General features: G+C 33.7%; 1 pseudogene; it reads right to left on the bottom strand.

The window, feature by feature from the left end:
* Positions 1-11,056: 11,056 nt before the first annotated feature.
* On the bottom strand, positions 11,057-18,810 carry LOC120130219 (annotated as a pseudogene).
* Positions 18,811-22,525: the final 3,715 nt, after the last annotated feature.

Genomic DNA, 22,525 nt, shown 5'->3' with positions numbered 1-22,525 from the left:
CTCAATTTGAAACAAAAAAGAGGCACAACTAGCAATCAAGGAGTACTGCATCAAAGCTCATCTTCAATTCTATGTCGCGGAGTCGGAACAAAAGACTTATTTTGTACTATGTATACACCATGATGTTGGCTGTAAATTGAGGATACGAGTATCATACCTACAACGGAAGATGTTTGGGAAGTCATAAGGTTTAATGCACATCACACATGTACAATGACCTCCTTGACACAAGACTATAGACATTTAGATTCGGATGTCATATGCCCTTATGTAAAGCTGTTGGTGGAAAAAAATCCAAGAGTGCCCATTTCTATGTTAGTGGCATCCATTCAATACATTTGGTTATATTTCGACTTATTACAAGGCATGGATGGCTAAATAGAAAGCAATGACCTTATTGTATGGTGATTGAGATCAGTCATATAATGACCTATCACATCTACTGTAAGCAATACAATTTTTCATCCCTGGAACCATTGTTAGGTACTATACTCATCTTGTAGTCATTCTTGAGGGAGACGTTATCTGTGGGAAGAGAATTTTTTGGTGGTTTGTTCTGGGCATTTAAGTAAGCTATCAAAGGGTTTAGATTTTGCAAACAAATTATTCAAGTCGATGGCACTTTTCTGTATGGGCTCTACAGACACGTCTTGATGATAACCATTGCACAAGATGGGGACAGAAATATTTTACCCATTTCCTTCGCCATTGTTAAAAAAGAATAAGAGGAAACTTGGAATTACTTATCAATGATTTTTTATAAAATAAATATGGAGTACAAAAACTTAAATAAACAAATTTATTACTTATATTTGCGCAATTCTTGCCGATGTCGAGGAGTGGTAAAATAGTAATGACGTGGTGCTCGTCAATTTCTTCGTGGTCGTCCACATTCGTCATTTTCGTCTTCTTCCAGTTCCGGTGTACTGAACATTGCTCCACCACTTTGATTTACATCTTTGGGTGAAAACGATGGAGTATTTAAGGTATTTGACGCCATCATTGACGTCATCACCTTAAAGTGCACACTGAAATCGACATGAGATTGAGATTGTTCATATTAAACAAGATGATCCCATGGACCTCTTTCTTCAGATTATGAAGAAAATTGTTGTGAAGGTAGCACTTGATCCCCCCAACTTCCTTTCCATGCCACACGACTCTCCATAGATGGTTGATATGCACCATATCCACTATAACTTTCTTGCAATAGATAAAAATTGGCAGAATCATAAGATGAAGATGATGATTTTTCTGCATATTTTACCTTCATTATTTCCCACTCAGACCGATCCTTCGGCGCTGTCAAGTATGGTTTCCCATTTGCTTCATAATTTTGGAGGTAGGGAGAAACATTGAAATAAAAATCTTCGGGTTGTACCTCAAAACGATTAGGCAAATATAAATGTCTATTTTTCATTGTTGTATGAATATGACATGCTTCCTCGGCCAATCTTTCCTAGGCTTCCCACGCGCATCTATTTTATGAAAATCGTCCATGTTATATATGGACATTTCCATCGGTTGGTAAAACCCAAATTGTTGCAAAGCTCTATCAACAGCATGGATCTCAACAATTTTGAAGTGGTGCAATGGTGTTACGGCACAATGTCTCTGCTCCTTGAAAGAAAAATGGCAGTAGACACCGTTAGATCTCCAACTCACATTAAAGCATCCAATTAAACTGTCAAAAGTATTGTGTCAATATAATTAAACAATTAATATTACAATTTTCAAAGTTAATGCACAAATTATTAATATTTAAAGCATGTCTACCGGCGATATCAATTCTTATCCGGATATCTACTTTGGTTGCACCTAACAACTTTGTATCGGTTATCACTGTCGCCATCTTAAAAAATACATTATTTATTGCCATTTTAAAAATATTTAAATAAATATTATAAAATATAAAAACTTTAAATATAGGAATTTACCTTGCGGTGAGAGGAAACTCCCTAGGAGCGAATGTAATAGGCGTAAAAAAGGGAGACGATAATATGCTCGTGATTGTAACAAAACTAAACAACCCGCTACATCCGTTTTTTGTCTTCTAACGACTATGGTCGCCTAGTAGAGTTCATGATACAAAAAAGCCGTAGAACCCCAACTATGTTGGCAACATACAGCAAAATCCTCCATTACCGGAAGATATTGGGTGTGTACCAAATTGCCCGATTTATCCGGTAGCAAGATCCCTCCAATCAACGTCATAAGATATGTTTGAACTGAATATATCACCTCTTGATCCGTTGATTATCCATCTACTCTAAATTCTCTTTCCAAGCACATCATTTGTATCTGCATCCCATCAATGACATCGGTTGGAGCCTTCTTTCTCAATAAATTTTAAATAACAGCATCTCACACATAATTGTTGCGAAGCACCAATGGCATACCATTAATCAGTACGCCAAGTTGATATGGGACATCTTCCAATGTTATCATCACTTCACCACAAGGAAAATGAAACGTATGCGTTTTGGGCCTCTAACCCTCAATCAATGCCGATACCAGTGCCAACATCACCTTAAATCCACAAAGAAATGTCACTCCATATAATCTGGATTATGAAGATATATCATCATCTGTTGATGTGGCTCTTCATTCGTCATTCCTTGATGACGAATGCCTCGTTCTTCTCGCTACAATTTGAAAATAAATTATTTAATACAATTACATAAATAATTATTATTAATACTATAATTTTGTTAAAACTAAAATGAAATAAAACAAATTAAATTTATCGTAGTTAACTCGATCGACGAAATATGAACATCATCAAGACGTAACATTTCTTCTCTTGAGGCCATTTCAACCCAAAATCTTCAACACAAAAGTTTTTACTCTTAATAGAATGTTCGATTCCAAGTGAAAAATAATACAACCCAAACCTCTATTTATACTACTCTACCCAATGGCTATAAACGACTAGTTTTTTTCAAACTGAAAATAGTCGTTAGAACTCGTCACACTGGCGTGACGAGTTCCTTTGATTTTTTTTTAAAAAAATTGACCGCTTTACAACGGTCAATCCAACGGTTAACAAGTTCAAAATTATACCAGTTGGAACTCGTCACACCGCATGACGAGTTCCTTCAGCATTTAAATAATATATATATTTTACAATGCTTTTAACAATTTCTAAAAAAATTATTTTTTATTGGGACTCGTCACGTGGGCATGACGAGTCTATAAAATATATTAAATAAATTCAGGTTGTGGGACCCACGTGACACGGACCATTAAAAAATATATCACTTGGAACTCGTCACGCCGACATGATGAGTTCCATGGACACTATAGCATTTGTCATAGATCCCAAAATAAAATTTCGGGTGCCCTTTGGGCTAAATAATCGGCCCGCCTGGATTATTGGGCTAAAAAGCCAATGTTCTTAGCGAATGCAATCATTAAATGGAAAAGAAAGTCCCCTTAGACGTTAGGCCTCCTCTCTTTCTTTCTTTCAACTATGAATTTTATGGGTAAATTACATCGTTTCTTATTAAACTTTATTCTCTCCTATTTTATTTATCTTAGTTTCAATTTTTTAATTTACTCACTAAGCTTTACAAATTGAATCATTTTGCTCATTCATCCATTAACTTTTTAACGGTGTTATGATATGACACAAGCATCAAAATGGCGTCGTTTTGAAAAAAAACTTAAATATACACCAAAACGACGTCGTTTCGAACCTCTTTTTTCTCTATTTTCCCTATACTTTGCAAATAAGGTGACTGGTTGCCTCTGTCATCCACCACGTCATTTTTCATTCTGGCCACCGTCTACCGTCGTTGATGGTGGTCGTTCGATCTCAAAATTTATGGGTTGGTCTGTCTCGACCCCTTAGTCCAAATCTAGTGGTTGTTTCATCGGAAAATATCCCAAAATTTGTGAATCTCGAATGAAATGTTTTGGCTTTCTCACTTTCAATCTCCAATTCGTGGACTTCTAAGCAAGTTCTGACAAAATTGAGGTCAGATTCAGACTGAAGGTCTTGAAGATAAGCGACCGATGAAATTTGGGACCGAACGACCACTAGCTACAGCGGTTGATGCTGGCATCTGACCACCTTTTATTTTATAGTTGGATAAGAAAAATATAAGCGAGAGTAAAGTTCAGCAAGGAACGATGTAATTTACCCTTTATATTTTCAATTAATTTATATTAAATAATAATAATAAAATGACATGTTATCACAACGTTAGAGAGGTAATAGAGGAGTGGTAAAATGATTCAATTTGTAAAGTTTAGTGAGAAAATTAGAAAAACTGAAAGTACGGTGAGTAAAATAGGAAAGAGAGCAATATTCAGTAAGAATGATATAATTTACCCGAACTTTCTTTGATTTCATATGATTTTTTCTTATTTTTATATATAATATAATTGGCCAACTCATTTTTGAGCAATTTAACATTGTTATTCTAAATCTATATGAATTCAAGATGCACATATAATTAAGGGTGGACACATTTTATCCTGAAATATGAATTTTCTCTGATTAATTACTTATTTTATTAATGGTATCTACCCTAAAAAAATTATGCTTATCCATTTAATTTTTTATGATATTAACGTATGTGTGTCCACCCTAAAAAATATTTTTGAGTTATTGATAGGAACATCACTTAAAATTAGAGCAGTAGTATTGTTTTAAGAGGAGTGTAAAATAAAACTGATTAATATAAAGTTAAAAAATATAAAAATATAATCGGTTGTAACTAAAAAATTATAAAGTACGTAACTTTTTAGAGTAAATTGGATAATATTTTAGGTTGAAACTGAATATATTACTTTATGTATCATATATCATGTAAATTAAAAAACTATTCTAATTATAATCTAAAACATAGTTAATAAATTCATATAACATTTTTAGTTGTAATCAAAATTATTACAAATTGTTAAAATGTAAAACCAAAAAATGAAAAATTACTTTTCATATCCACCACAATTATAAACTTACAATTTGTTCATATAAATATACAAGTATCTAATCTAAAAACCTAACTAACTCAAAACTGCTTCTAACTAATTAGTAACAGAAAACTAACTGCAAACTTAACACTCCCCCTCAAGTTGGATGTTGAAAAACATTTTTATCTCCTAACTTGGATAGCAGATAACTATGCTGATGGCTTCCCAAAGCTTTTGTCATGATGTCTACAAGCTGCTCATGTGTTGAAACATGTTCTGTTTGAATCATCCCTTCCTGTATTTTTTCTCTTACAAAATGACAATCAATTTCAATATGCTTTGTTTTTCATGATACACAGGATTGACATCTATTTGAAGTGCAACCCTGTTGTCACAATAAAGCTTTACTGGTTTCAAGCCTTTTATACTAAGTTATGCAAGTAAACCTTATAACCATACTAGCTCAGAAGTAACTACTGCCATAGCTCTATATTCTACTTCTGCTGAAGATCTTGCTACAACATTTTGTTTCTTTGATTTCCATGAAACCAGTGAGTCACCAATCTTAAAGCAAAACCCTGTTATAGATTTTCTTATCATTGGACATGACCCCCAATTGAATTACAATAAGCAAAAATTTGACAGTCTAAAGAAGATTTTAACAGGACTCTCTGTCCTGGTTCCTTCTTAACATACTTGACTATTCTTAAGGTTGCCTCCATATGAGACCTCTTAGGTTGCTGCATGAATTGACTAAGAAAATTCATTGCATATGTAATGTCAGACCTTGTATATGTCAAATAAATCAATCTCCCAATGAGTCTTTGGTAACCAGACCTTTCAACTAGATCATATTCATCTTCATTATCATGCTTCATAGCTTTATCATAATCCAAAGAAGTCATTTTCAAATTTTGTTCTAATGGAGTAGCAACAGACTTGGCTTCCTCCAAACCAGTATCTTTGATTAACTGGAGTGCATACTTCCTTTGATTCAAAAGTATACCTTCATTTGACCTTAATACTTCAATTCCCAAGAAATACTTTAGTTCACCTAAATCCTTCATCTTAAAATGGCTATTCAATATTTGCTTCAATTCATTAATCAATTCACTGCTATCACCTGTTATTACCAAATTATCAACATAGACTAATAACAAAGCCATTTTAACTTGTTGCCTCCTGATGAACAAAGAATAGTCATACTTGCTGCCTTCAGGTAGCTGCATATAAACTTCCTCAGAAAGATCTCCTTGCAAAAAAGCATTGAAGACATCCATTTGCAACAATGGCCAATTGAAGGCAGAAGGAAGAGCTAAAATGGTTCAAATAGTAACCATTTTGACCACAGAGATAATGTATCAACAAAATCAATTCCCTCCTATTGATTATAACATTTAGCAACCAAGAGAGTTTTATATCTCTCAACCTCACCTGATGCTTTGTACTTAACTCTATAAACCCACTTACATCCAATAGGAACTTTTCCTGGTGGTAATGGAACAAGGGACCAAGTTCTATTAGATTCCAATGCATGAATTTCATCTTTCATTGCTTGAACCCAAAGTGGATCTTGAACAACCTCAAAATGAGATTGAGGCTCAAAGATTTGAGAAATGGAATATAAAAACACGTGAGTATAAAGAGGTAAATGAGAATAAGAAAGAGAACTGAAAGTTGGTGAAGAAGATTGGCAAGAACATCCAAAATTATTTAACCAAGAAGGAGGCTTAGATACTTTAGAAGACTTCCTGGAAGAGTCAGGCGCACTTATTGAAGCAGAAGACTGGACTGGAACTTGAGAATTATGTTCAGTATCAACAGAAACCAGCTCAGTGGGAACATTATGATGAGAAACAAAAGTTTGAGAACTTGGAGATTTTAACACCAAAAAATCACCATCAAGAAGAAGAGTAGATTGTAAAAAACAGAAGCAGAATCATAAAAGGAAGAAGATTGATGAAAAGGAAACTGATCTTCATGAAACTTAACATCTCTACTAATGAATAATTTTTTTGAATCAAGATTAAACAAAAAATAATCCTTTTGGGTTGGAGAATATCCCAAAAAAATAGAAGCAAAGGCACAAGCGTCAAACTTATCATGAGGATTGAGATTTGTTGCAAAACATAAGCATCCAAAAACTCTAAATGGTCATAAAAAGGTGATTTATGATATAATAGTTCAAAAGGGGTTTTCCAAGACAAGACTGAAGAGGGCAACCTATTAATTATATAACAGGAAACTAACACACATTCTCCCCAAAATTTGAAAGGAGCTTGAGACTGAAAACAAGAGCTCGAGTAACTTCTAAAAGATGCCTATGCTTACGTTCTGCAACCCCATTCTGTTGAGGAGTATGCACACAAGAACTTTGATGAATACTTCCCAAGGATTCAAACAAAGGAGAACATTCAAAATTAAAAAAACTCACGACCATTATCACTACGTATGACTTTAACTGAGACATAAAATTGATTTTGAACCATTAAGATAAAGGTTCGAAGAGAAGAAATAGCATCATTCTTGAGCTTCAATAAGTACATCCAAGACATCCTAGTATAGTCATCAACAATGGTCAAGAAAAAAAAACGTTGACCAGCATGAGTGGAAATTCGATAAGGCCTCCACAAATCAATGTGAATCAAGCTGAAGGGACTAGCAGTCCTAGAACTATTGATTGAGAATGGAAGCCTAGATTGTCTAGCTAAAGGACAGATAGAGAAATGTTGAACAGATTCATGATGCAAATTAGTATTATGAAGCATAGGTAATTTTTTCAATTAGGAAGCTGAAACATGCCCTAAACGAGCATGACAAAGATGTGTTTTATTTGTATCAACAGATTTACAAGTATTGAGAAAAATATCAGAACTGAAAAAAGATTTACATACAGAATGTTGTAAGGCAGAAACAAAAAAACAGAATTTAAAGGGAACCTGAGCAGATAAAGACCTCTAAACTCTTTACCAATCACCCTCATCATGCCATTGTAAAGATCATGCAAGATGCAAATATCAGGATAGAACAAGATAGCACATTTTAACTCATGAACTAATTTGGAAACAGAGATAAGATTGTGAGTAAAATGAGGCACATGAAGCACATTAGACAATTAAAGACCATTTGGGAATTTAACAGAACCTATGTGAATGACAGCAAAAGATTTTCCATTTGGTAGCTGAACATATCTAGGAGTGGATGTACAAGGCACAGGATCAATCATGCATGTAAAGCTAGACAGAATATGGTCAGTTGCTCTAGAATCCATAATCCGTCCAATTGAAACATGAGCAAGAGAACAAAAAGTACCTGCCAAATTCACAGAGGAATCTGGACTAGAATTCTGAGTTGAAGCCTGATTCAGAAGCCCCAAAAATTGCTTATATTGTTCAGATGTGAAGACTGGTGTAGTTGGAGAAACTGCCTCATGATCAGAATGAGCTACCATGGCAGCTTGGGAGACCTTTTTCTTGTTGAACTTGAAGTCAGGTGGAAAACCAATAAGCCTGTAACAATTTTCTTTCTTATGGCCCTTCACCTTGCAGTGATCACAGGTTCCAGTAAACCTTCGACGATTACCAGAAACATTATAGGACAAGGCTGTAGATTCCATAAGAGGAACAACCCCAGATAATTGAAGACGATGACATTCTTCTTGAAATATCATGGAGTAGGCATTGTTGACTGAAGGTAAAGGTTGCATCAATAATAATTGGCTTCGAATAGCAGCATATGAATCATTCAATCTCAATAAGAATTGGAATAGTCTCTGTTGAGAAATATGCCTTGAACTAGACTGAGCATTCTCACAGGTGCAATTCGAAAGAGGTACCAATGCATCATACTCGTCCCAAAGTAGTTTCAAACGTGAGAAATATGAAGAAATGGAAAATTCACCTTGAACCAGTGTCGCAATCTCATGATGAAGGAAGAACACTCGTGAACCATCGACCTTATCGAAGCGTTCCTTGAGATATGCCCAAACTAAGTTGCGCTTGAGGCAAAGATGATACCAACAGACAACTCCTTGTTCACATAATTGATGATCCATGAAAGCACAAGGGCGTTGCATCTGTCCCATTGAGCTTGAAGGAGGGTTGAAAATCATCACGGTAACAGACTCCATCTACGAACCCTAACTTATTCTTGGCGAGAAGTGCGATTTGCATGGATCTACTCCAGATGGTGTAGTTGTCTAGCCCATACAATTGATGCGAAATTAAAATAGTGCCAGGAGTATTCGAAGGATGGAGATACAACGGATGATTGAAATCGACTATAGTGAAATATGCCGTCTGAACAGTCGTCAGTAGCATTGTAACAGTCTCGTCGATGGCTCAAACCGAACTGCTTCAGAAATGTGGTACGAAAAAAACGAGAACAAGCCCAAGAAGGAAAGTCCCAGTAGTATCGAATTAGCCTGATACCATGTTAAAATGTAAAACCAGAAAATGAAAAATTACTTTTCATATCCACCACAATTATAAACTTACAATTTGTTCACATATATATACAAGTATCTAATCTAACAACCTAACTAACTCAAAACTGCTTCTAACTATTTAGTAGCAGAAAACTAACGGCAAACATAACACAAATTATACAATTTTTTTATAAGAGGCGTGATAATATTTAAAATTAAAATCCGTAATAAATTAATCTTAAATTTTTACGTCGTAGAATAGAACTACCGTTGTTTTAACCTTCTTTTGTCGTCATAAAAATTATGCACTGATTTCCTACCTTTTTGTGGTAATTGCCCTATTCCACTAAAAAGATTGCCACTTCTGTATGATTAATTGAGAAGATATTATATCTTGTACAAAGAAAAAAAAGCAAGTATTGGCAAATTTTAATAATAACCCTTATCAAGCACAACATTAAGTTGACTAAAATAGTAGTTATTAGTTTTTTGTCTTCTTTGAAACATCCTCAATTTCTTTTCTTTATAAACTCGAAGTGCCTCCATGAGCTGTCAAGGCCAAGACATGATACAGGGAAGAAGGAAAAATGATTTTGGTGGCATACATAGGAAGTCCAGGCATCAGCCATTGCCTAAAACTAAGCCATATGAAATATAAACTCTGCACCAGTGTGACATGTTTTCTTTATCTTATGACACGTTTGCTTATTTATGTAGTAAATATGGACACGTTTTCTTTATCTTATGACACGTTGCTCCCTTACTTCTGTAATAGATATGTACATGTGAAGAGATTCTCACGTCACTCGTATTTAATCTGAGATTGTAAGTAATCTTTCAATGGCTAGATTCTATTTCGTGATTGTTTGTTAATATATTTTGATTTAACCTATAAGTTTACTTCTCCTTTCAACATCTCTAAAATATCTAATTGGATAGAGACAACAATTCTATTAATGAATATTGGGTTTGATGAACGTCAAATTCAAAAGAACATTTTTACTGCTATTGCGCCTTTTTGTTTTCCTTTTTATTTTATTTTATGTTTGAATTTTTTTCTCGGTAAACATAGTTTCTAAAATTCTCTGTGATTAGTTGTATTGTTCAAATTGTATTTCTTTTATTTCAAAGGTTCAAACAATATATAATGCTGCTAAAACTTTCCTTTTATTTCAACTGAAAAGCTCGAGAAAGATGATGGTATTTGATTATGGTACAAGGCTGCAGCAAACTTTACCCCAAATACCCTAATATGCAAAACTAAAATTTTTTGTGAAATTCTTTCCAATAAATGTAAATTTGGTGTGACGAAAGCATGATGATTTCCTGGTCATGGAATCATGTAAAAGTTAATGTAATCCATGACTCACAAACCGCAGATATCCAGTATTAAAACATTTGAACTAAATCACTCAATTGCTTGTTCAAACCTGACAACTGAGGAAATTAAAATGTTACTTCTTGGAGAGAAAAAAAACCGAAACATGAACTTCAAGATAAGATGGGAAGGAGGACATTCCACTAATTAAAAACCAAGTTGAAAATAGGTAACCATCGTCTCTATGAAACAAAGGACAATTCACTAAAATTATACTGCTGCGTCGATGGAGATTTCTATTTGCAAAAGCAACACCAAAAAATGACAAAGGAATTATCATTTTTTTTATGAATCAAAGCAAAGATCCCTCCATCAAAGAGACCATGATCTACCTTTCCTACAAATACTTTTTTATCTGTATCCAATCTCCATGACCTAAACAACTGCTTGTTATTTTTATGTATACAATCTTTCCGGACACCTTGAACCCGGCATGGATGGAGTTATTTCATGTTGTGTCATTTAATATCAAGGGTGCATCATGACATACCTTAGCGTCTAGGCATTGGCTGGAACCGTAATTCAGCTAATAGTGCTATATGATCGGAGGACCACTCCGCAGAAGGAAGGGCTGTGTCTTTCCTCAAGCTATCCTCATCCAAGAGTTCCAATAAGGACTTCACTGTTAAAGAGTCCGCTGAAAGCACAAAACTAATTAAAGCCAAATCATCTAAGGAGACGAGAATCTCAGAGATAAGCCATTCAAGATAAAATATAATTTGTATACGCATTCTCCAATCATCCAAGTTTTTAAAACAATAACCCCACCAGTGTAAAATATGTAATCCAGGGTACCAATAAAATCTCTTGTGCAATTTGTGAATAAAGGTTCATTAGTTGTGATGTCCATTTTTCTTCTCTGATGTTCCAAACCAAGACCAACACCTCTTGCAAAGGGTGAGTAGGAACTAACCTGTTCGAATAAACAAACTTTGTCAAACACCCCCAGAATAATGTATAACCCTGGCCACTTTCTCCACTGAAGATTGTCTCCTTTATTATCTTAAAAATCCTATCGAAACATTGTTAACAGTGATAATAGGGCAAAAAACATAAGTTTTCTATTGAGGCAGTAAAGAGTGTTTACCAGTGGCAACTGATAAGTCAACTTGCTGTGAGGACGCAAAATCGCAGAGGGTCTACTAATAATTCTGGATGTAATGGATCTACCTTTCCCATAGAAAGCAGCGAATGGGGACACTGTACAAAATATATTTAACTTTGAAAAAATAATACAAAAAAATGGATCCCAGGCACTAAACAATAGAACATTATGTAAAAGATATGAGTGTTACCTCCCAGGAACTGAATTAAGATCACACACACCAACAATGGAATATCTGCACTAGCAGCTATTTTCTCTAATCCCTTTAAGAGAGTATGCACCTAAAACATTAAAAAATCAAAAAATAATGACTATTTTGAAATATCTACACATTAATGTATAAATAGATATACAGATTAAAGAAAACTAAAACCTGCCAGATTTTGTCATCCTTTAACTCTGGTGGACCATTTACATGTGTGTTTGCCTGCATTCCAAAACCAGGAATAGAATCAAACAGTTGCATGAAATGAAAGAGTTGCAAACAATATAGTAAATATGTAAACTGTCTTTAGTAAAGTCAATTTTCATGAATGTAAAGAATGGCCCAACTTCAAGAAGAGATGAGTACGATTAACAATTCCATGCTACATTTTAAAAAGATGGGAAGTAGTAGTCAGAGAGACTAAAAGAACCCAAATGCAGTCCAAATCAAAGAAAGAGAGAGCACATAATAACCAAACCAATATAATCCAATTGCCATTTGGTTAGTCATAAAGTATGCAAAAGTTTCACGGGATTTTGATACTTCTATTCTACTTTAGTCAAACCCGAGGGTTTATGTGTCAGATACGAGTGTGTCAAACACAGGTATGATCAGATTTTTCTAAGATTTTAGATGAATTTGGAGGACCCTTAAAAGTCATATCCCTTATCTATATGTCGGACATGGGTACTTTAACAAAAACAAAGAATCAGAGCAGCATAGCTACTAGCTAGAATATACTTATTGTTCACAATAAAACCTTCTAGCTAGAGTATACTCAACCATTTTGAGTACATTACACCAGTTTTCTGCAGCACAAACAGCCTGCTACCTGCAGCCTACAGAGTGATTCACACCTGTAACCTGATCTAGAATATGCCTACAAACCAACTAACAGAACTACATAGCAACAAATCACTCACTTCCATTTCTATAAAACCAGCTATGGGCTACTTTACTCAAAGCTAGGCAGACCAAGAAAAAATTAGTTTTCTTACAAGTAGTTCTAAACTTTCCTTTTTTAAAGGTTCAGTTAGAGATAGCATAAGACAGAACCCAGATAACATAGCCCATACCACTAGATGATTTCAAGCCTATAAGTCTAAATATTCTCCTAAACTACCCTTTTTTAATTCAGATAAGAGCAGCTTGCAGAATGATTAAATCATGTTCAACATACCAGCAGCCAAATAAAAAACCTTGATCAAAAAGCTTATCAATCATCACTAATCATGTGATGTCATTTTTTTATCATAAATAGAACATGCAAATAAAATTACGTAAACTAGAGAACACGAATAGAGAAGGCCAGAGTAGCATATAAGAATAAAAGCAACAATTCTTACCACACAGAGAAGCTGTCGCTTCCCAGGATTGTCAGCTCCACGAGTAAAAACTTTGCTTCCAAAACCATAAGTAAGGCAACATTATCCTGCAAACAAAGAAAACTTTACATGATATATTATAGAAGTATGTTCTGTAAGAGAATGGAAACAGATCCAAATAATTATACTTATAATAGATTTATTACCCTAACCAAACGATTTAAAGCAGCTTTCTTCTGAGTAGTTTGAACTGCAACCTCAGTCAAGGATTGAGCTGCCTTATTAAATTCAACCTGCAAGATATGATTTACTTTAGCATAGAAAACCAAATGTATAAATGCGTAGACCCTCATATTTTTTGACATGGGAAAATCTATCTCTACGGAAAAAAGTAGCACAACCATCAATTGTATGTATATTTCCGCCGTAAACCTGCAGTATAAAGAACATAAATTATACATAAGAGTAATGCCATTAAATCATTGAGATGAGAACCTTGGGAGTTGTTAAGCAACCTCATTTGTCTTCCTCTTGTACAAAGCTTGATACCCATATTTGTCCAGCTCAGGGGCAAAAAATTCCTCAAAATGGTCATTTTGCACCTGAAAATATTATACAGTTGATATTTAGCCACACTCAATGTTCATCTAGATGACCAAAGGTTGAAGATGAATTCTGGCTAATGACGAGTTAATGCTCCTAAAGAAATTCTGGGCCTCTGGCCGACAAAATTATTTCTCATTTAACTATGGAAAACTGCATACTTTCTTAACAAAGATGGAGCAGGAGTGAAATAATTTCCTTATTAGCATCATTCGAGCATTAGCTGTTGTGCATTAGCTCTGCAAATTCCAATTAAACGATAAGACGAGTTTCAAAGTAATATAAAAAATATATAAATTTTTGGATTAGTGAGAGAAGCTCCTGCTTCTCTCTAACCTAGGCGTTTTCAAATTTCAAATTTCCTCGAGCTATGGCAAGTAAGGTGAAAAGATCTGTTGGGAAAAATTGCGTTACGGTGATCATCTTCAATATTCCAGAGTTTCTTTATCATCAAGGTCTTTGGCTAATATTCGATAAATATGGCGAGGTGGTTGATTCTTTCATCCCTAACAAAAAAAGCAAGGGAGGAAGTAGGTTTGGCTTTGTTCGCTTCACCAGATTGGAGGACGCGAGGAAGGCTATCAACTGTGCTAACAGATCTAAGATTCATGGTATTACAGTTAGAGTTTTCATGGAGAGATTTCAACCTCGTGAAGCTTTCTGGAGAAAGAAGTTTTCTGGTCCTAAACCAATCGAGGCCAAGAGTAAAGTGGAGGATGTTTCAGAGGCTCCCATTGTCGGTTTTGCTGATGAGGATAAGCTCTTAACTCTCAGAAATAGCTTGGTAGGTTGGTGCAGAAAATTTATAAAAATGAAAGAGTTGGTTTCTTTTATGCACAAGGCATATTAGCCCGAAAATTATGAGGTTAAGCGGTTTAGCAAATTTAATCATTTTTGAAGATATAGAGAGTAGGGATTATACTCTAAATAATCAGATTGGGGGGTTGAAAAACTGCTTTGACAAAGTGGAAGTGTGGTCGGAAAATTTTCAGTGCAGCAGCCGTCGGGCATGGCTATTATGCAAAGGGATCCCACCGTTTGTGTGGAGTCATTCCACCTTCAGAAACATTGCAGACAAATGGGGAGAACTTATCTCCATTGAGGAAGGGACCTTAAATCCCGACTTGTTTGATAGGGCTTTGATTCATTATTACGAACTGCCAAGCTCGAGTGGAAGAATCTTTAGATTTGAAAGTCGGGGAATGGATCTATACAGTTTATGTTTCTGAATTTAAACCTTGTTTCAGCTCAGAATCTGTCTGGTAGATTCGTCCTTGTTGGAAAAGGCAGTTGCCTACCCGTGTGTCACATGTGTTTTTGATTTCGAAAATTATAGCAATGGAAGTATTGAAAGGTGTGTCACAATCCCTTTCTGTTGATTTTTAACTGTTTCCTGAGGAAGTAGGTCGAGATGAGGATCTTATCTTGGATCATACGAGGGACGGGCTCAAATGTTTAATTTTTTCTGAACTAAGGAGGATTGTTGATTCAAGAAACATTATGTAGTGAATAGTTTCCGGGGACTCGAATATGATTATTGATTATGGAGTTGAAGGTTCGGATGGTCTCCGACGTCAAAACGAGCAATAAGTGGCAGAAAGGCGAATAGAGAGTTTTCGAAGTTAGCTTTGTTGTACTCTTATCGTGTGGAAGCTCATGGCTTTGGTGTTAGATTTTGGCTTCTATGGATTGTGTCAGCTGATATATTTGGCTTCTATTATAGTTGTATTGTTTTGTGTTGTATTTCGGGTAAGTTTTGGCTTTTAGTCTGGTTAGTCATATTAGAGATGTTGTAGCTGAGATGAATTAGGCTGTTAGTGTTGTTGTAGAGGGTTGTTTTCAGTTGCTTTTGGTTTTCTGTCTACGATGGGGGTGGCTCTCTGGTTGTATCTTATGTAATTTCTTATGTTTAATGAAATCTTAAGGCACTCTTTCCTCCTTCCGCTGATTAAGGAGCTCCTCTACAAGCTCCTTTAATCAAGAAGGGGGTTTTTAACGAGGCCTTCAATTCCTATAAAAAAAAAAAGCATCACTCATCATCACCACTTCCAGTATTAGATCAACAAGTTAACGAGGCAAATAAACTCTTTTAGGTATACACACATATACAATGATCCTTTGCATCTAAAAGGAAAAAAGGATACAGCTGAGCACAGACCCGCATCTAATTAAAACTGAAAAAAGTACACAAGCTCTATATCTCCACTCGATATAATCACTAACACTAAACATTGAAGCAATTTTTTATCATGCACTAAGCTTCAAAGCTGTTTTTCAGTTCAAAACAGAAGTTCTAAAACATAGTTATCATCATTCATCAATTATTAGCTGAAAGTATTACCGCTTGAAGACAGACAATGTCTGCACGATAACCAAACAATTTCACGCAACAAATTCTGTCTGCGATATGGTCAAGAAAGAGCCCATGAAGGGCAATAACTGTACAACTCACTGCTTGCATATGAGCCAGACAAAATGTTGTATGACAGAACTGTAAAAGTTCCAGAGGATGAAACACGGCCATCTGAATCAAGCTGACCCATCATATCAGCTCCGCTTACTGGGATCAAGTGCCGAGGAATGGGGGAAGGAGCAGGAATTACACGAGATGTCAAAACAGTATTGGGATGTCCAGCAGGTAGTTTCATTTCTGCATCAACGACAACACACTCAAACTTGAGAACATGGCCAATATCATCTGCTGAGGTGTTTATGTTTTAGAGCGTCCAACTTCAAACCAGGTTTCACCACCACTCCTCTGTGTAACTGCAGCAGGATACAGAGGTATAGAACCATTTGTCAAGTTACCGCTCGATGCTGAACCAGATATGCTAGAATTCATAACATCAGACCCTGTGCTATTGAAACGGCCAAATATCACTTCCTCCTCATTTCCATTTTCATTTACAGCATGGTCATGCAGAACACGGTGATGCTTCCACGCATCTGAGAAGCACTTAGGAGAGCAGTGGTAACTTTTAGCAACAGGTATTTTAGCCTTAAGACAGCCTAAGCACTGCAATGTGGCCTGTTCAGAGGGGTGTATGCTACAGACAGCAACGTTTCTATCACTTTGTATGCGATACCTACGAAACAGAACCAAGAAAGAAACATTTTGCATTAGACATGTAATATAAATGGAAAATTTGTAACAGTCAACCTATTATATAAGTTTCCACTAAATTCCCAGGAGAAGACAAATTAAAAGATTTGAAACCACAAAAAAAGTTGCACGAGATATAGCCAACATAATCTGTTTTCCAGAATATGAATCCAGAAATTACAGTAAGAATGAATAATATCCTCATCAAAATTGTCCAGTGAAACTAAAAGTTACACAAAGTATGTGTCGCTCATTAACATAGTAGTTAAAGATTTGTCTTGTAGTGAACAAATCTAAATACGATCCAAGGAATAATCAATCAATTAAAATTTATATTACTAATTGCCACATGTAAACTGATGTCAAGGATAAAGTTCTAGGATCTTTTGTGATGAAACAAATGGAAACCACTACAAGTTTCTATTACCTTCCAAGGCATCTCCCATAATTTTCATAATGTAACTAAATTTACTTTCCACCCAAGTTCAAATAGCAAAAGCATGAAATAGGCAATAAAATATTCAATGCCCCATTACCACCTTTTTAACAGTTAACAACAGGAGATCACTATGCATCCGCTATTGTAGCTGAATGATTCCTTCTTTGTATAATCAAAATTTTATGTGTTGTACTTCTCAAACCAACATTTTATATTTGGTACTTCTCAATCTAAGTTGAAACAGTCTAGCAAACTTTCCAAAGAATAACATGCCAAGGTGGTCATAATAATAATAATAACACCCATAAAATAATTATTAGCAACAGAACATTCTAGGTTGAAGAGCCGATTCATCATGGCATATTTTGCAACTATGAAGTGTCATTCCAATTCAAGCATAGACAGCAGATAACAACAAAAAGTGGATAGCAACAACTTATAAACCTCAATTCCATACATTCCCCTATGTAATTATTCATAACCACCTAAAAAAGAAGTTTATACACTGTTTACTAAAACAATCAAATAATATCACAACAAAAAAACTAGCTCAAATCCAACTGGCCAAAATAAGAAGATTCCTTCGTATTAACGTAGAAAAAAGTTTATTTAATTTTTATTCAAGCACTCACTCAGTAAAAGAAAGATCATATAAGATTAAATCAAAACCCATTTCGCTAAATCATAAATGTTGTAATAACCAACCCATCCCCCAAAAAGTAATATAAAATACTATTGAGGGATTTAAAAACACCTACCACTTGTACCTCAAAAAGTGACCACCAAGATGGGCCGACTCAGGCACGTCATCGGTGGTCACAGTCTTGTCGGGTCGGCGTAAGAGCAGGTAAGGCGTGAGCTCGCAGCCAACAATTGGTATATCAGAAGGGAGGTGCACCAATAGCACGCTCAGCATGCTTCAACTTCCGCGGCTTCCTATGTCACAGTTCGCAATGATTACTGCTTTTTAAGCCTATCAAAATCCATCCCACACTAACCGCATCAGCAAAACAATAAATGATCTCAAAACGATGAGCAATCCTATCAGGGCGGAGTCCAAGAGGATCCGCCATTTAGTTGAGCCAGGAATCCGCCAACCTTAACTCAAAATCACCCTTTCTTTTTGTTTTCCAATCAAACAAACATAGATTAATCTTAAAAATGAAATGCGAAATTAATAACGGATCTAGAAACAAATTTTAGGGTTTTGAAAATAATTTACCCAAGGAATGGGAAAAAAGGGGAAATGAGAGATCGAATGATAATTAGGGATTTACGAAGGAATTGGAAAGGAACATGTTAAATTTATATATAGAGAGAGAACTATAAATGAAAAATCTTTGAACGATGAAAAATAGTAGTAATTAGTTTACAGGAAAAAAAAACTGAATAATAATTTGTTTCAAGATCCGTTGTTAACTATACAATTAAAATCAAGGGTAAAATACATGCGTACTACCCAACTATTATTGTTTTCCGTTTTAATTGCCCAACTAATATTTTTTTAAATCATGCATAATATTACCTTTTAGTTTAATTTTTTTATCAGTTAAAAATTTAACAAACTATTGGAGTGTTATTTTTTAATTTTTTATCAAGGATGACATAAAAGTATATTATGATAATACGTCAACATCACTATTATTTTTTAACGTGAGTGACCTAAATGCAGAAGCGAAAGGGCATTGGGGCCCTTTGGGCCCGAGCCCTATTGTAATTTATAAAAATAATTAAAAATTGGTTAAGTTACAAGTTTAGTACTTAAATTCTTAATTTTGTTTTGTTTTGATACTTAAACTTTACTTTTTTCAAAATAATACCTAATGTTTAATTTAAGTTTCAAATTGGTATCCATCATTAAAAGAGTAACATAAATGTTGACAATCCATTTTCTTTTTATTTTTTTCAATGATCACGTAACGTTATCTTATGGTGACACATCAATACACCATTATGACGGGATACCAAAATAAAACTTAAACTAAACTTAGATATGATTCCAAAAAAATAAAGTTTAGATACCTAAACAGAATAAAAGTAATAGTTTAGGTACTAAACGTGTATTTTATCCTAAAAATATTGCAAATATTTCATCATTCTCAAAATAAAATATAATAAGTGGTCATATTTAATTGAATTTTTTTTATTTAGCTAATGTGATTACAAATTAGTATATGTTCTAAATACTCTCAATCATTTGACAATAAACACTCAATTACCCTGATGTTGTTGGTGCTTGAACACGTGACCTCTAGGAACAACAATGATTCCTTAATCACTTAAGTAAGTTGGTTCGTGCAATTGATTGTAAATTTTTAAAGGTAAGCAATTAAGCAATATTATATTTATTAATTGGAGTTGTTTCATCTTATATTTAATAGTACTATATTTAGTACAATATCACTCGTTGATGCATTTCAAGATTTAAAGTAGTGACATGTTTTATTATGATTATGTGATAGTTATGTTTTTAACATCTTTTAAAATCTTATATTTTTTTTATTATTTACTTTAATTTTATTTCTAATTTTATACTTGTTTTTCATAGAAATGATAGAACTAATATGTATTTTTTGATGTTATTATTTATATTATTTTAAATAAATAAATAATAAAAATAAAATTTTGTATAAAATTTAAAATCATTAAAACAATTTGGCCTCTGTTAAAATTAAGTTTTGACTTCGTCTCTGTCTAAGTGAAACCAAAACATCATGCTAGGTATGATTTTGAAACAAAAAGTAGTTGAATGATCAAAATAGAACAAAAGTAATAGTTGAAGTGCCAAATCGGTAGTTTACCCTAAGATCAATAACAGGGGACTCGCAGTCTTTTTCCTAGTTTTCTCATCTGCCCTAATATACAATTTGCCCCCAAACTATATCTTTTTTTATCACTATACTCCCTAACATTTTTCCCATGTTATCTCCTTAAGCCTATCCTATAAAAAATTGTATCTTATATTTTGGACACAATGAAGAGAATGATTTAACTTTGCAAGTTTTTATGGGTTGTCTTCAATATGTGTAAACATCTTTAGAGGGGTTTATTTAGGGGGCGTTTGGTTCAGGTAATCTGAGGTTACCGTGGGAATGGAATCTCATTCCCTGTTTAGTTGGCAATATTCCCAGCCCCTGGTAATCTTTTATTACCAACAATGGTATTTTGAGGTATATTACCGGGAATGTGATTACTCCTTTCTTTAGGTATTGTTAGATTACCGGCATTTTGGACTAATATGCCCTTAATTTTTTTTACAAAAATATCATTTTTCTGTCGTTGAATAAAAAAAATTCTACGAAGGTTAAATTATAAATTTATCCTTAAACTATTTTAGATTTACAAAAAAATCCATAATTAGAATTTTATATGAAGTTCAGTGGTTAAAATATAATTTTACCATTTTATTAAACTTATTTATCTTTTCAATTTTGTAAAAAAAATTATATAAATTTTATGAATTTAAATTTTTTAAAGAAAATATATGAATTAATTATAATAAAATTAGAGTAGAATTCAACTTGTTAAAAAAAGAATATATAATGAAAATTTGGTAAAAGATACATTCCAATAATTTTTTATTCATTTAACCAAACATGATAATCTTACATTCTTGCCAAACCATCCAAACACAAAATATAACATTCACAGTAATCTTATTCCCACCGATAATCCATTCTCACTGATAATCTTATATTCCGTGAACTGAACGCACCTTAGAGGAGTTGAAGATTTCATCATATAATCCGGAAAATTTGGCCATTGAAGTTGGCAAATTAAACAGAAATTTATAGCATCCATGAATTTTAAATCTGAATTTATATTGGAATTTTCGTAAATGAATATTTTACTAATTAAATAATACGAGATTTGTATCCCGTTAATTATGGTTCTTTTAGTTGATCTCTTGAGATTATAAGTGAACCCCGAATGTATCATTTTGGTAATATGGAGTACTAAATGGATAGTGTTGGCTACATGCGACCCCTTAAGTGGTAATTAGGCCATATTGCAGCACTAAAGGATAGTGTTGGCTACACGCAAGCCAATGGATTCATTAAGGATAATTATGTGTCATTGATATAATAATATTGTAATAAAATAATTGATTTTTCCCCTTAAAATGCGAGTTGTCCCACGGGAAAATCTCTTCTTCCTCACCATTCTAAGCTTTTTTTTTTTCATTTTCCTATGTTAATATTCACCATTTACTTAAGTAAATTTATAAATTTAGTCGAGGGATTAGATATCCAAAGATTGAGATTAAGCTTGGAGAAAGAAATTATTGAGACGTGTTACGATCATTTAAAAATAAGGTATCGGGCACGAATTAAGTGACTTTCGTGATAAAAAAATTGTTGTTATTCATGATGATCCGAGTTCGAACACATAGATGTCAGGAGTGTGAGCGTTCAAAATCGAAAGGTTGAGAATCATCTTTAAAAAGATATTGCATTGTACTTATTCCAATCTCATTACTTTTATTCGATCAATAAGTTAATAAATTGATAATATATATTTTCTATTAATCTATGATGCTTACAAGTGATAGTATATGTTTTAAGAATTTCAATTATTTGATAATGAAAGATCAAATAGTAAATGGTGCTTGTAATTGAGATTTTTAAAAATAAAACTATTTTTTAACTTCTGAGTTAACTTGTTTCGTACAATAAATAGAATATTAAGTAGGATAATTTTGGGTTGATATTGTTTATGGATGATAGATTCACAGCTTTTGGAACTATGTATTTCAAAAAAAAAATAGATTATTATTTATTTTATTGAGAGTGGCCATTATAAAATTTTATTTTTAGTCTATTCTATTTAATTCTTTTATATTATTAATGTATATATACATTCTTAATAATATTTCTATATCCATTATTTGAATATAGATAAAGCTTGCTCGCCTCAAAAATGCCAAAGTACCATTTGCACTCATTTGCTAATTCCCTTCTGTTAATATTTTCTATTTATAAAATTCTAGAGAAAATATTATTAATAAGGAATAAAAAAAA

This window comes from Hibiscus syriacus, unplaced genomic scaffold, assembly GCF_006381635.1.
Source record: "Hibiscus syriacus cultivar Baekdansim isolate YM2019G1 unplaced genomic scaffold, ASM638163v2 tig00110528_pilon, whole genome shotgun sequence".
Classification (NCBI taxonomy): Eukaryota; Viridiplantae; Streptophyta; class Magnoliopsida; order Malvales; family Malvaceae; genus Hibiscus; species Hibiscus syriacus.
This window is presented reverse-complemented; position numbering and strand designations above follow the sequence as displayed.